Source organism: Abramis brama, assembly GCF_963993115.1.
Source record: "Abramis brama genome assembly, chromosome: 13".
In the NCBI taxonomy this organism is placed as follows: Eukaryota; Metazoa; Chordata; class Actinopteri; order Cypriniformes; family Leuciscidae; genus Abramis; species Abramis brama.
This window is the reverse complement of record NC_139975.1, coordinates 35676090-35690523: the sequence shown is the minus strand read 5'-3', so window position 1 is coordinate 35690523 and position 14434 is coordinate 35676090. Positions and strand designations below refer to the sequence as shown.

Genomic DNA, 14434 nt, shown 5'->3' with positions numbered 1-14434 from the left:
AGGGTGTTCTGGGTGGTTGCTATGATGTTGCTAGGCGGTTGCTAGGGTATTCTAGGTGGTTGCTAGGATGTTGCTAGGGTGTTTTGGTGGTTGCTAGGATGTTGCTAGGCGGTTGCTAGGTTGTTCTGGGTGGTTGCTATGCTGTTGCTAGGTGGTTGCTAGGGTGTTTTGGTGGTTGCTATGGTGTTGCTAGGGTATTCTGGGTGGTTGCTAGGGTGTTGCTAGGGTGTTCTGGGTGGTTGCTATGGTGTTACTATGTGGTTGGTAGTTGTCACAGATGGTTACTATGGAGTTTTTATAGTTCTTAGCATGATCTTGGCATGATTTAGCATTTAACTAATTGCTATTAGCATGTAGCTATTCACTGCTAGCATGTGTAGCATGTTGGAAGTGCTGTTTGCTAGCATGAGTCAAAAGAGCCAAACCTCATCTCTATACGATGTTCTGATACAGAGATATAGGTCTTGCAAAACGGTTGCTAGGGTACTCAAGTTTGGTTGCTATGGAGTTGCTTGGGAGCTGGGAGCTTTATACGTAAGAAGTTTAAAGTGGTTTGAAGTTTAAAGTAGTTTACGAGTTTTGAGTTTACAAGTTTAAATGAGTTTAGAGTTTAAGTTTAAATGAGTTTAGAGTGGGATAACCGGAGTAGCAGAGCGAGCTGAGTGACGTGCGCTGCATCCTTTACCCATATATGGATTGGCCAGAAGGTGGGCGGGGTTAGGATTTCCCAAGATTTTCCAAGATGGCGCCGCCTATACCCCCATAAACGGCTTCAAAACCGTTCTTCAGAAAGTCTATGGGTGACGTCACAGACGCTTTGTCCATATTTTTTACAGTCTATGACATGAACTTGGTGAGCTCGCGCAAAAAATCTTTAAACCCCTCTGATTGGCCGATGTGTTCAACAGACATGTCTGTGATTGGCTACAATGCTCAACGCTGCAAAAGCACGTCGTAAGTACATTTAATGCAAAGGGAAGAAATATAAATAAAACTGTAATATGCACTTTTCATGATTAGGTAATCGCGGCCGCTGTAATATTATTCACATTTGTTTTTCTGATTAATTGTTTTGCTCTATGAGAAAGACAATTTAACAAAATATTCGGGGCTTTACTAAAAACATTCGGGGCTTAAGCCCCCTTAGCCCAGCCCTAGCGCCGCCCCTGGCAAGCATTACCCGTTTGATGAGGAGCATGAGGCGCAGGAGAAAGGCAGAGGGTCCAGCGCAGCAAGCAAAGGAGAACAAAGGAAAGAGCTTTATATATGGAGTTTAGAAGGGGGTTTCCAGAACTGTGGACAGTTCAAGACTTTGGATTGGACAGATTGTCTGTAAAAGACAGACAAGAATCTGTGCGGAGGGCGTGTGGACTATAAAAAGTATTGTAAGGAATGTCAAAGTCAGACGCTGATTCACCCAGGACGGCCTCTCCGGTGTTAGATGCCTTGCCATTGCGCCTCATGAAGATGAAAGCTTGCAAATTATTTGGTTTTGATTTACTTTTATTTTTATTTTATATATTAGTTAGCCTGGCAAGCCAGACTACATCAAGATGTTTAGTCTGGCAACTCACCATGCTCACGCTCACTCCGAGGGGCGGGATAAACGGCTGTCTTTCAAATTCCCTCTGCACGCAATAGGACAGCGCTTCAACCAACCAGAGCGTTTTCCCAACAGCGGAGCTAGTTGATAGATTCATTCAACTTTTGCCATATCTGGCCGGCAAAACGACGAACACATCTTCCTTTTTTAAAGAATGACTTAAGTGCCGTTCTTTGCTCTTTTCTCAAAGAAAAACTTAACTCCATGTCCTCCAGAGTCGCGGACAAAGCCGATTCGAAAGACTGTTCTCCAGCAGCCGTCATTCTTTGTTTTCAAGTCGCAGGCAGGTAACCGTCGCAACTCTGTCGTCATATGTTAAGCCCGCCCCGCCTACTCTATAAGCGACGTGATTGGCCTGACCCAATTTAGGTTGTTGCAGCTAGAAGGTCTATTGAGAGTGCCTAGACCCACCTGGCTGCAAAATACATTTTGCTGCCGCTAGGGTGCGTCTAGATTTCTAGGCTATATATTAGTACCATTTATGTAAACTAGTTAACCTGTATTTAATAAAAAAATATATATAATTGAAATTAAGAAGCTTGCCTGCCTAAAGTCTCTGTTTTACAAAAGATTGAGCTGGGCTGGGTTTCCCGAAACCTTCTTAACGCTACGTCATTCTTAAGTTACACCTTAAGCTGTACCTTTTCGTTAATACGTGTTTCCCGAAACGTTCTTAGTTAAGTACACCTTCTGTAAGTCACACGTTCGTAAGGTTGGTCTGGACCACTCTTAGCTTTACCTTATCACTGTTGCAGGTCTATATGAATATAATTCTGAAGTTTTAATACACCCAGACAGTGTTCAATTAGGCTAATTCAAGTGTTTTCATGCAAAGAATAAAATTGTCATTACAGTGATTGTTGTTAGATTTTTAATTATATTATTATACAATATTATTAATTGAATTAAAAAGCGCTTTCAAAGGCCAGTGAAAGCATAGGCTACTGTCAGTTAAGTCCTATTCGGACACTAATATTGTTTCTCATGGGCTCGTCCGGTATTTTAAACATTTACTGGGGTAAGTCGGTGATTTTAGTGCCGTCCGAATCCATAATATCAGTGTTTTTTCTCACCCAACCCGCGTAAAAATCCCTGGCCAAATTAGTACCTACTGTACTTGTACCTGAACAGGTCGTACGTTAATTTAATTGCCGTTTGAATCCACATCTCCGAGTTTACAAGAAGAGATTCAAAATTCACGGTTTAAATCCTTTTTGATCACTGCCGAGCACCGTACGTAAGATGTACACATTTATTACTGAAACGCTGAAAAGTATTTACAAGAACAATATTTCATGGCAGCTCCATCTCAGCGAACAAAAATAGGAAAGAGAAGAAAGCACATAAATAATTGAAATGGTTATTATGGCAGCAATATATGATACAATTTTAAAATATGTAGGCAAGGCTATTATAGGCTATTATAGTTTGGGTTATTTTTTATAATATCCCATGAGTCCTAATAAATGCAATTTCAACTATTTCTGAAGTGCTTCTTTTATAAAGATCACCGCTTTCTCACATAAACAGCCCCTGCACGAGAGAATAATTGATTCTCGAGCCATCGATATCAACCAATTCAGCAGCATCGCCACAGACAGCACCGGGTCACGTCGCACGTAAGAAGGTATATCTTAAGCAGCTTCCTAAGGTATAGATCGGGGAACACACCTAGAAATTGTATACCTTCAGTTAAGTTAAACCTTAAGAGTCTTCGTAGCGCGCTAAGAGACAGCGTTATCGGGAAACTCAGCCCTGAACTAAACCACGGAGCAGTCTTTCCACTGAATTGTAAGTAGGCTATGGAAATTTATATACATACTTATTGTTTAGAACGAATTCGACTGACTTTACCTAACCTGAGAATAAACGAAATAAGGTAGAAGGTGTCTATATTTAAGACCAAACAAGGGGTTAAATTAAGCACCATAAAACAATATGTAAATACTATATTTTTCAGTAAATAGATTCAACGTATTTCTGTTGAAGATTTGCATTACATTGGGTTTATAATATTGATAATTTTGATACTTAAGGCAAGATAATATTATTGAGTTTACAGTAGCCTGGTTTAAAGTGAAAGTGTTTATTAACGCTGATTAAGATAAATGACCTTTCAATTGATGCTTATTGCACTTATAGTATTGATAGCCATTTAAAAAGGGTAGAATATTAGTTAAAAGTTAAAAAGCTACCATTAAGGTAAATGCTAACAAATAAGTAATAATTAGGGAATTACATTAGAGCATTAATTAATATTAGAGGGAGATATCTCTCGCTACATAGGAATTCGGGGCACGCACTCCACACTAATAGCTAGACACGCTAGGGGGCGCTACATGTTTATGTACAGCTCAAATAGAAATAAAATATTAATGATTCAGTTATTAATGGGTTTTACATGCTTGTCATGGGCGTTTGAACATTACTGTAGTGCTAATATTGTGTTAAGTTAATAGGATTATTTAACATTTAGTCTGGTCAACACTACTATGAACATAAAACAGTGTGACAATAACTTTTTTTGGTGAACTTATAAGTGCAAATATCCCGTCCCATTTTAACAACCTTAATTAACATAAAATTATATTTAGCCACCAAAGACAAAATTAGCTTAAAAAGCTCATCAAAAGCTCAGAATGAAGTACTTGCTTGACAGGGTATGAGATTCCTGTCGACCACAATGTAGAACTGAAGCACTTCTGCTTTGGTTTGTCCAGTGGCCAGAAGATTGGACTGCCTGTCTTCTGTAGGCACTTGGACTGATTAATAACAATATAACAATTACTTAAATGCCATAAATTCTAGCATACATTTAACATCGGAACATAAATTTACCACAAATTAAGACTCTTAAGAGCAAATTACATCTTTGAAACAAAGAAAACCCCTACGTGCTTTAGAGTTATAACAGTTCACTGTTCTTATGGTTTGGTTTACAGTTAGGATATTTACTATGCTGAAGAAAAACTCCAGAACATAAGCTAACCTTTTCAAATTTCAGGAGGCGATCAACAGCATCTCTCACACTGATCTTGCTCTCTTCCTTCCAGAGGAATTTTTCTAGAGAACTGTCAAGATCTTTTACCTTCATTACTGTTGTCTCCGCCGTGTTTCTCAGCAGATTTCAGTAGCTGTAGCAGAAATGCAGATGGATTTAGAGTTTTTGCCTTAATCACATTATCCTTGAAGGAGGTATTCCACTTCTCTAAAATATCGGGATGCTGTTTCCAGGCCAAACATCAAAGCACAGTATTTTTGGATCTGAAGAAAAAAACATTGTGTTTACAGTACCAAATAATGACATCAGAAATTAGCACTGGTAACATTTGAGCACATAAAGTGTCAGAAGAAAACAAAACCAAATCAAATATGTTCATTAATTATGTTTCAAGTTTACTTCAAGTTTACTTTCAAGTTTCAAATGCTTTTTTTTTTTTTTTGCTGTAAAACAATAACTTTACTACTACCCAAAAATCATAAAGACATCAAAGTACTTTGTGCATTTACTTTATAATATAGCTTCATTTACAGACTTGCCTTCAGTGACAAACTCCAAAAGGCCTGGCTCTGGTTATTTTCTAGTGTCCATTGTGTTCTTGCCTTTACTGTCCAACCTGTAAAAGGTAAGCAAACTTGAATGACATTTTATACAAACAAAAATTACACATAAATACAAATAGGCCTACATAAGATACAAATTCAAACAGAAAACTAATACAAATTTATTTTGTCACCAAATGCATGACAACATTCCAGTGTGGGCACAGGCGTCGGTTTATGTTTTTGCCAGTGGGTGCTTATCCTCCATAGGAAAACACACAGACTCAATATAATCAGGTCATTTTGTGTTTTACCTCAGATTCTGTTTAATACCAACACACATATTACAGCAAGAACAACCATGTGCCTATGTCAATTGTCAAAACAATTAAAACTTTATATTCACACATAAGCACTAAATATTGTTACAGATTTACAATAATAACTATAAAGCTAGAACTAAGTTGTACAGAAATAATCTCTCACGTCAGGTCACTCACTAATGCACGTCTGCTCAACTAATACTAATACAAAATAAGACAAAAAATGCCACGGCGGGAGAAGCAAAACCTGTTTACCCGTTCTTGAGTTGCTATCTGTCGGCTGATACAGCGCTTCCCTCCAGCACTTATTGCTAGAGCACGTATTTGCGTGTCTCATGAAGAGATGCACGATTGGAGCGCTGTACAGACTGATCGGTGCATGTTATCAAAGTGCCACGAGAACGCTGCTAGAATATTTGTTTATTACTTTATTTATTTATTTATTTTTTCCCAAATGGGTAACACTTTATAATAACGTTCAGTTGTAAGTCATTTATAAGTGGTTAGTTAATGATGAACTTATCATTTACAAAACATTCATAAATGATTAGCAAGTGATTTACTAACATTTTATGTATGTTTTGTAAATTTGTAAATGATTAGTGATTAGTAAATGATTAACTAATTATTTACAAAACATGACTATACGTTCATAAATGATTAATAAGTGATATATGTTTATTATTGTATGTATGTTTTGTATATTCAGTTGTAAGTCATTTACAATGGATTAGTTAATGATTAACATATCATTTACAAAACATGAATATGCAGTTCATAAATGTTTAATAAATTATGGGGTTTTTTTTGTATGTATGTAGCAATTAGAGGGTGCTGAAAGTGTTGTAAATGCCTTGTATACACGTACAGATCATTTGTAACAGGTAAGTAACAGTGTTTAACACAATGATTTGTAAACGCATGAATAAATCATTTACAACACTTTCTGCATCCCCTATGCAAGAAACATCTCATGGATGCACTGGGACACATCTTCAGTGATGTATCCTGGGATCATTGGGTGTTTCGGGTCTCGCAACATCATACACCCTCGCCCAGGCGACCCAGCCGGGGTTGATCAAGCCCCGACTTGCGTCCCAGTAGCAACCCACGGATCAGCCCTCTTAATCCAAAGCCACCTTGTAGCTTTTTCTGCGGCTTCGCTTGCAGATTGAATGGCCCTCTTCTTGGCCGCCCCTGTCAGACCCAAACGACTAAGGACTTTGCAAAGTGAACGCCCTGCAAAGCCTCTACAGCCGACTTCTATAGGCTCATAGAAGGTTTTCCATCCTCTCTCCCTGCACTCCTCCACCAGTTCCTGGTACTTAGCGCGTTTCCTCTCATTGGCTTCCTCAATACGCTCTTCCCATGGCACCGTAAGTTCCAGCATGATCAGATGTTTTGAAGCCTCGGAGGTAATTATCATGTCTGGGCGGAGACTTGTGGTTGCAATATGCTGAGGGAACCTCAGCTGTCTTCCAAGGTCAACCTGCAGCTGCCAGTCAGAGGCTTTGTGGAGGAGGCCTGTTGTTAATTGTGGACGTGCCAGGGGTTTCTCTCCAGCTTTGATGAAGAGGACTACCTTCTTTGGAGCATGATGGTGTTTGCTGGTGCTAATGGCTGAGGCTACACTCTCAGCAATTGCCTTAAGCACCTGGTCGTGGCGCCAGCGATATCGACCATCTGCCAGAGCCTTTGGGCAGCTGCTGAGGAGATGTTCTAGGGAGCCTCTTCCAGAGCAAAGAAGGCAGAAAGGTGTTTCACTCTTCCCCCAGACATGGAGGTTCGCTGGGCTTGGCAGGGCATCGTAGACAGCTTGTACCAGGAAACGGACCCGATGGAAATCTGCCTGCAAGATGTTTGCCCAGGTAATCCTGCGCTGCAGTGTACTCTCCCACCTTGTCCATGCTCCCTGCTGCCGGAGTCCCACAACCCTGCTCACTCGCTCTTCCTCTACGCATGCTCGGACCTCTTCCTGGAGTAGATGGTGTCTTTCCTTGCCACGGGCCTGGCTGACCAAAATCTTCGGGATGTAGCCCAAGCCCACTCTGCCTGTTGCCACGGTGCCCACCAATGCCTTTTGTCTTAGGCGTGACTCTGCCACCTCCACTGCTTTCCCAGCCTTCCACTTCCTTCCTGTCCTCACCTCAATGCCGGCTGATGACACTTTGCAGTCTCTGGAATCCCTGTACTGTAGGACTTCTCTGGTGCGTGCCACCATAAATTCTTCAGTGAGGCCACTAAAGGGCAGCTGCAGGATGTTACTTGTCCCATACAGTGCAGCGCTGGTAAGACTGCGTGGAAGCCCTAGCCATTTCCGAAGAAAGCCACTGATCTTCCTTTCTAGGGACTCAACTGTTGTCATCGGGACTGCATAGACCAGCAGGGGCCACAGAACTCGGGGCAGGACGGAATGCTGGTAGATCCACGCTTTAAATCTACCAGGCAGACCGGACTTATCAACCTTGGTGAGCCAAGCTCCAAGTTCTTTGTTGAACTTCTGGATGGCGGCAGAGTCTTTCAGGCTGGAGTCAAAAAGCTTCCCCAAACTCTTGACGGGTTGCTCTGTGATGGTTGGGATGACAGCTCCTGAGATGGAAAAACGGAACTTGTCAATCACTTTCCCCCTCTTCAGCACCATGGACCTTGACTTGGAGGGCTTAAAACTCATCCTTGCCCAGGTGATGAGTCTCTCAAGTCCTTGTAGGATCCACCTGCTTCCTGGGACTGATGTTGTTGTAATGGTCAGGTCATCCATATAGGCTCTTATAGGGGGCTGTCGTATACCTGACTTGGTTAGGGGTCCCCTACATTCCACCTCGGCTGACTTCACCAACATGTTCATGGCAAGAGTGAAAAGAATAACAGAGATGGTGCAGCCTGTTATTATTCCTTTTCCAATGCGATGCCAGTCTGATGTTTCTGACCCAGAAGTGACCCGCATCCTGAAATTATTGTAGTAATCCAGGATCAGATCCTTGATCTTACTGGGAACATGATGGAGGTGTAGAGCGAGCTCGACCAGTTTGTGCGGTATGGACCCATAGGCGTTGGCCAGGTCCAACCACAAGACAGCTAGGTCGCCTCTGTTCTCATGGGCCTCTCTGATGAGCTGTGTAACTACACCAGTGTGTTCCATGCAGCCAGGAGCTCCAGGAATCCCCCCCTTCTGCACTGAGGGATCAATGTAGTTGTTCTTGAGGAGGAACTCTGTCAGTCTTCGTGATACGATGCTGAAAAACACCTTCCCTTCAACACTTAGTAATGAGATGGTTCGAAACTGGTTGATGTTTTTTGAGTTCTCCTCTTTGGGGATCCACACTCCCTCAGCCCACCTCCACTGGTCAGCAACTCTTCCTCTTCGCCAAATCACCTTCAAGATCTTCCACAGGTGCCGTAGGAGCTCTGGGCAGCGCTTGTAGACCAAATAAGGTACTCCACTGGGGCCTGGAGTAGATGCTGAGCGAGCTGCCTTGATGATCTCCTCAACATCCTTCAAACTTGGCTCCCTTAGGTTGAACTCTGTCGTTGGGGGGCCGGGTCTGATAAGAGCTTTGTTGAGCTCCAGCTCTTGCTCTCTAAGTGGATCGCTCACTGTATCCTGGAGGAAACGATTCACTTCCTCTGTAGAGCACTCAAGCCGGCCGCTGCGCTTGTCCCCGAGCAGTTGTTTTGTGAAGCCAAAGGGATTGGCGATGAAGGCCGCTCGCTTCCTGGCTCTCTCTCTTCCCCGTCTCCGGTGCCACTCTGCTCTGCGGAGGATCATCAGCTTCTTCCGCAGGATGTTTTGCAGCTCTGCTAATGGTCGCTTCTCCTCAGCAGTAGCTTTCTTGTACTGTTTCTTGAGAGTACGAAGTTCCTGACGCAGGTGATGTATCTTGGTGGCCCTGCGGTTCATGGTGTAGGAGGGGGGCTTGGTTTTTCCCTTCTCTACCTGCCCAAATCTTTCTGAGGCGTAACTGAAGATGATGATAGTCATTGTTTGGAGTCGGCTGTCAGCATCTCCTTTGGCTGTGGCTTGGATGATATTGGACACATCCTCGTCGAACTGCAGCCACTCACTCCGTTTGCTGGCTGGGGGCCATTTAATCCGCTGCTGCGGAACTACTCTGCTGGGATTGGGAGGCTCTGGTACGTGGAGGGACTGGGCTCTGTGGGTTGCCTCCTGGCCGGGCTCCTCCTGCGTCTCACCAGGTTCAGGACCTGTGCGTTGCACCTCACTCTCCCGCTCCAAACATTTCATTCTGGCCTGGTGGATTCTTAGGCCACGATGATTCTTGCACAGCTTTCCGCAAATGCATGTCACATTCGTCGTCTGTCCGTTTGCATGGGTTGTTAACCTTTGGTCCGTCCGATTGGAGATCTCATCCTCCCCCCCTCTCGGGATCTCCTGGGGGTATCTCTCTGTAGGGCTTTCCGTAGCTTGTTTGGGTTCTTTCTCGCGAAAGACACAGGCTGGGGTGCTAACCCATACTGTCCCAGGTGCCGTCTTTCCGTGCCGTCAACTGTCTCTCCAGTCGTCGACCAAACTATTCTTGGTTGTCACCTAGTCTATTCCTAGGGGTCACTGGCTGAGCCAGACATTAACTATGCAAGAAACATCTCATGGATGCACTGGGACACATCTTCAGTGATGTATCCTGGGATCATTGGGTGTTTCGGGTCTCGCAACATCATACACCCTCGCCCAGGCGACCCAGCCGGGGTTGATCAAGCCCCGACTTGCGTCCCAGTAGCAACCCACGGATCAGCCCTCTTAATCCAAAGCCACCTTGTAGCTTTTTCTGCGGCTTCGCTTGCAGATTGAATGGCCCTCTTCTTGGCCGCCCCTGTCAGACCCAAACGACTAAGGACTTTGCAAAGTGAACGCCCTGCAAAGCCTCTACAGCCGACTTCTATAGGCTCATAGAAGGTTTTCCATCCTCTCTCCCTGCACTCCTCCACCAGTTCCTGGTACTTAGCGCGTTTCCTCTCATTGGCTTCCTCAATACGCTCTTCCCATGGCACCGTAAGTTCCAGCATGATCAGATGTTTTGAAGCCTCGGAGGTAATTATCATGTCTGGGCGGAGACTTGTGGTTGCAATATGCTGAGGGAACCTCAGCTGTCTTCCAAGGTCAACCTGCAGCTGCCAGTCAGAGGCTTTGTGGAGGAGGCCTGTTGTTAATTGTGGACGTGCCAGGGGTTTCTCTCCAGCTTTGATGAAGAGGACTACCTTCTTTGGAGCATGATGGTGTTTGCTGGTGCTAATGGCTGAGGCTACACTCTCAGCAATTGCCTTAAGCACCTGGTCGTGGCGCCAGCGATATCGACCATCTGCCAGAGCCTTTGGGCAGCTGCTGAGGAGATGTTCTAGGGAGCCTCTTCCAGAGCAAAGAAGGCAGAAAGGTGTTTCACTCTTCCCCCAGACATGGAGGTTCGCTGGGCTTGGCAGGGCATCGTAGACAGCTAATCTAAAGTGTAAACTATTCATCACTTGTAAATGTGTTACACTTCATTCATAGATTACCACTTCAAGAATCAGTAAGGCATAAGATCAACAAATCGTATCTACGAATGATGTGTAACACACTTACAAGTGAAGAATAGTTTACACTTTAGATTAGGGGATGCAGAAAGTGTTGTAAATGATTTATTCATGCGTTTACTCATCTATAACAGGTGTTGAACACCGTAGTGTGTACTGCAGTGTAAGTGCTGACTGGTGAGGGTATAGACAGCTGTCTTCTCTGAAACACATGGAGTCTTTAACCACTGTGCACCTGATGTGAGCAAAACATACAAAAAAAATGTATTAAACATTTATGAAACGCATAGTCATGTTTTGTAAATTATTAGTTAATCATTAACTAATCAAATGTAAATGACTTATAACTGAATCTACAAAACATACATAAAATAAAGAACATATCACTTATTAATCATTTATGAATGCATAGTCATGTTTCGTAAATGATTAGTTAATCATTTACTAATCACTAGTAAATGACTTGTAATGGAATTTACAAAACATACATAAAATGTTAGTATATCACTTGCTAATCATTTATGAATGTTTTGTAAATGATTAGTTCATCATTAACAAACCACTTATAAATGACTTACAACTAAACATTATTATAAAGTGTTACCAAGCAAGGATTTCAGTTTTATTACTATTTAAGAAATCCAAGTCCATCCAGCATTTAAAGTTTTGGAGACATGCAATCAGATTAGACACAGAACAGTTGTTGTTTTTAACAGGAAGATAAAGCTGAGTGTCGTCTGCATAGAAATCATGGGTTTCTGAATAATACAAGCATATACAGTATATTGCTTATGCCTGTGTGACTAGTATTCCCTGAGTTTTGTTTAAGTTTAGAGACGTGCTTCAGAAAAAAAGTTCACTGAGACGGAGAGGCAGAAAGCACACCCTGTTTATTTTCTTTATTATACAAAAGCACAATGTTTTGTTTCGATTGTAAGTGGACACATACAAAAGTAGACATTTTACAGTTTCTTTTTTCATATTTCTTAAAGGAACACGCCGACTTTTTGGGACTTTAGCTTATTCACCGTATCCCCCAGAGTTAGATAAGTCCATACATACCCTTTTCATCTCCGTGCGTGCCGTAACTCTGCCTGACGCACCCAGAAATTGAAAATGCACCCATGTACAAAATTCAACTGCAGTAGCCACTGTTCAACCTGAAGAGGGCAGCACTCAGACGTTTTTACACCATATATTCTAGAATTAAAACACTTTATACCCAAATGTCAAAAAATTTACTTAAATCAATGAACAGCACTAAAGAAGCCCCAGTCTTACAGATCATTAACTAAAAAAGTTGTTTTAGGGTTTAGTTACCCTTTAAAAAGCAGCTTTTTTCTTTTACTATTTTTGACAATTTGGGATAGAGAAATATTTATGTTCAGTTATTTCAGCAATATTTTTAGTAAAGTGAAGTGGATTTGGTGTTGTTCGTAAACTGACACAGACACCGGAGGGTTTGAATATTGAGTTTAATATTGATGAATGAAACAGTTTTCAATAGTTCCTCTGTACAGTATGGCAGCTCATTGTGTGTCTGTTGTTAGATCAGACAGACTATATTCTGCATGCTGTTACTTTTTAAATTCAAAAGGGATCAGAGGATCACTGGCGGTTTTAGGGTACTGGACTCCAGACACACTCTTTGGCATATCTATGTAGATAATTACAGATAAAATCGCATGAACGCACTTATTTACTCCGACGTACACCTGAGAGAGAGAGAGAGAGAGAGAGAGAGAGAGAGAGAGAGAGAGAGAGAGAGAGAGATGAATTTATATGATCTCTTCCATGTAAACTCTGTTCACATTGATAGCGACCTGAACACATTTATTTTCCATGACAGCAAGCACATCTCTGCGGGTTCTGCTACAGTGACAGAGATCTCTTGCAGAGGTTTGAGTGTCCATCAACGCTACAACAGTTTTCTCTTATAGGCTCCAAATGCAGTGAAACTTTATACAGTGACTTGATGCATTTTGACTTTCAGAGAGGACGGAAAAATTACTGGACACTTCACAAAAATCCCAGCCTCTCTAATGTTCCTGCTTCAACTCACCTTTGTAATATGTTTTTGGAGTTTTTTAGCACCAAAATTGATAATATACGTAACCACATTGTTACTACTCATACTATTGCTGCTGCCTCCTTAAATATTTCTGCATTTTCTGGTATCTCTCTCTCTAATTTTGCAATTCATGACCCCCAGTCTCTATGTAATATGGTTTCAAAACTGAAAGCCTCAACTTCCAGAGTTGATCCCATACCATCTTGTCTTTTTAAATCCTGTTTTGATTCCCTCTCTCCTGTTGTTCTGAGAATTATCAATAACTCTCTGTGCACCGGTACTGTACCAGCAGCATTTAAAATTGCTGCTGTCACCCCTGTACCAAAAACTAACAACATGAACTTTGATAATCTGAATAATTTTCGTCCCATCGCTAATCTTCCATTCCTTGACAAAATTTTAGAACAAACAGTGGCTTCTCAACTGCTTTCTCATCTTTCATCTAATGATCTTTTTGAGCCACTTCAGTCTGGAGTCCGTAAACTCCACAGCACTGAAACTGCACTAGTTAGAGTCACAAATGACTTGTTAATGGCTTCTGATTCTGGCCGCTTATCTATACTGATTCTTCTTGATCTTAGTGCCGCTTTTGACACTATAGATCACTCCATTTTAATCACCCGCTTAGAGACTATCTTTGGAGTTTCTGATTCTGCATTAAAGTGGTTTAAGTCCTACCTCTCTGATCGTAAGCAGTTTGTTGTGATGGGTGATTGCAAGTCTGAGGTCGGTGTGGTGCACTCTGGTGTTCCCCAGGGATCAGTTTTGGGCCCTTTACTTTTTAGTATTTACATTTTTCCATTTGGCCAACTTTTAAGAACACTTGGTCTTAACTTTCACTTTTATGCCGATGACATATATATACATTCAAAACCTGATGTCAATATGCCTGTGTCTTTCCTTTCTCAATGTTTTACTGAGATTAAGAAATGGATGTCTGAAAATTTTCTCTGTCTAAACAGTGACAAGACTGAAGTGATGCTTATTGGTTCACCTCATCAGTTGCGTAAAGCAGAGTCCATAACTAAGTGTGGATGGCTCTGCTTTGCAATTCAAAACTAAACTAAAAAATCTGGGGGTGATATTTGATGCCAATTTAACATTTGACCATCATGTTCGTAACACAGTCAAAACATCATTTTTTCATCTCAGAAACATTGCTAAATTGCGTCCTATGTTGACTTTCTCTGTAGCTGAAAAATTAATCAACACCTTTGTTTTTTCACGTATTGATTACTGTAATGCTTTGCTGGCTGGAGTATCTAAAGCTACCTTAAGCAAATTACAGTTGGTACAAAATTCAGCTGCTAGAATTCTTACAAGGACCAGTGCAAGGGAGCACATCACACCTGTCCTGGAAAAATTGCA

At 41.9% G+C, this 14434-nt stretch overlaps 2 protein-coding genes across 4 annotated transcripts in view; both read right to left on the bottom strand.

Annotated features, from left to right (window-relative positions):
* The window catches only part of LOC311094453 (ovomucoid-like), a 100976-nt gene that overhangs the window by 26662 nt on the left and 59880 nt on the right, over positions 1-14434 (bottom strand). The window lies entirely within an intron of this gene.
* Positions 1-14434, bottom strand: part of LOC311094454 (serine protease inhibitor Kazal-type 1-like) — a 129884-nt gene that overhangs the window by 96678 nt on the left and 18772 nt on the right. The window lies entirely within an intron of this gene.